The following is a 2226-nucleotide window of genomic DNA, read 5'->3' on the forward strand; positions in this document are numbered from 1 at the left end:
AATCATAAATAACGAGGCTAATTATGATCTATTACACGTTTGGTACTAAACAAATATTACGACGACCAGTGAAATCAATTTTGATTATCGTTTATTTCAGAGTAAGAAGTTAAAAAGTAAACTGTGTTTTAAACGAAACAACTGTATAGTTACTTTTGTCTCACCCTTTATATTTAATTAAGCACTAATTAAGCCAAAATTAAACACTAACGTATGCAGCTATAGATTATATTTAAATATGTTTTCATCAAACCAAACAATTGCGACAAATCTTTGGTATTTAACTCTGAAGTAGTGCATAAGTCTTAACAATTTACATGTACTTAACGTTAATGCTACATTATAAGTCTTACAATAATATATTGTTTGTTTGTTTGTTTTTAATTATGCACAAGGCTACACAAGGGCTATCTGTGCTCTGCCCACCACGGGTATCGAAATCCGGTTTCTAGCGTTGTAAGTCCGCAGACATACCGCTGGGCCACTGGGGGGGCACAATAATATACTGAAATAATTCCAATAAACAGTATTGTTAATCTGTGTTTAAAAGGCATTTCCATAGAGTATTTGAACATATGTTACTAATGCCTTAATTAAACTCATAATTAATGGGTTTTTTATTAGAGTTTTTGTTTTGTTAAAAACAGAGGTGTATTTATGTTATAAGAGTGCATTAAAACGCATAACTTTGTTTAACACCTCATCCATCGGTCAGGTATTATTTCAAACATAAATATTTTTACCATAAGCCTTAAGAACAATATTAACAATCATTATTTTTATTGTTTTTCCAATATTTTCTACACAGAATAATGGAAGTAAAGTCAACCATGCTTTCTTCTCTAGCTTACGTTTCAATGACCAAGTTGTTTATGGTCCGAACGAGACAAGATCCTCCACAACGTTGTCCGCCGTCTAATTAAGAGCATGCCTTATGTATGCAGATATTGAATAAATGATATCGGAGCCAATTCTTGTTACTGACTCTGGGTCCCACCCATTTTCCTTTTTTGATAAATGATTCGGCGAGTCCCTATCTAGCAAAAGTTGGTCATTGAAACTGATTCATTGAATGTATACGTACTACTCTATCTATATACTGTAATTGTAGTTTTATTGTTTATTTAGTTGAAGAATAATGTAAGTACAAAATATTACCTCTTTCATGTGTTGGATTAGATTCAAAACAAGATAATCGTGTGATTTAATGGCTTCTAAATGTACGTAAATATGAGATCTTTCCATATATGTACAGGCTCATGGGCAAATTTAAGCTGTCATTAAGCCTAGTTGCTAATAAAGGACCGAATACTTAAGAAGCACTCTACGACTATGGTCGACACATCAACAGGAGTGAATATTTTTGATGAATTTCCACTCATTTGTCATTGAAAACTGATGTCTATATATATTGAGAGAGAGATAGAAATTTAAATCAGGTGAATCAGAAAAACCCTAGTATTTTATAAACATAGTGTCCCAGGCAAAAAACAAAATAGAATTCTCTTTTCTTAATAATAGTTTAGCTATTATGGTTGAAAATATCATACATAACTGATGATTTACTGCATTATTTTCTGATGTGTTCATGTTAATACTTTATAGTTCGGAACGATTATAGGGTTTTCAGAGTATAAATACAAATATTATAAGAAATGAACAATGAATATGGAAAGACCAAAATCCACAACTTTTATATGCAGCTACACACATAAACAGAAGATTTTTTATAAAGTATTTATTAAGACAAAATGAACGTTTCGAGCCAACAGCAAATTAAAGCTGCAAATGTCCGCGTAGTTGTTTTATGGTTGTGCTAAATAAATAAATGTTTCAAAACATTCCACTCGCCCGAACAGGGACTCCAACCCTGGACCGTTAGGTTAAAAGCCTAACGCTCTACCAACTGAGCTATCCGGGCCTGTTGTTAGGATATTCCTTTTAGTTTTCTCTTTTTAATACTTTATAGTTCGGAACACATTTTATGGTGTTAATTGTGAAAGTTCACATACTTCGTGAACACAATGTAACTTTTTACGTGTACTATAATTTATAACAAAGAGTACATGTTATTCTCAAAGATAATAATTTATTTTTCACACAAATTTCTATCTAAGAGCCTCCTAGAGTCGTCATTATCGGCGATATTAATCTTCAAAATCGTGTACCTAGTTTCGAATTTAAGCCAAAATAAAAACAAAGGTATTAGGACATAAGATACAAAAA

At 31.8% G+C, this 2226-nt stretch overlaps 1 non-coding gene across 1 annotated transcript; it reads right to left on the reverse strand.

Annotated features, from left to right (window-relative positions):
• Nucleotides 1-1848: 1848 nt before the first annotated feature.
• On the reverse strand, nucleotides 1849-1921 carry Trnak-uuu. The gene has a single exon. It is a non-coding gene; the product is annotated as a tRNA-Lys (tRNA).
• Nucleotides 1922-2226: the final 305 nt, after the last annotated feature.

The sequence above is a fragment of the Limulus polyphemus genome, unplaced genomic scaffold (genome assembly GCF_000517525.1).
Source record: "Limulus polyphemus unplaced genomic scaffold, Limulus_polyphemus-2.1.2 Scaffold13598, whole genome shotgun sequence".
Taxonomy (NCBI): Eukaryota; Metazoa; Arthropoda; class Merostomata; order Xiphosura; family Limulidae; genus Limulus; species Limulus polyphemus.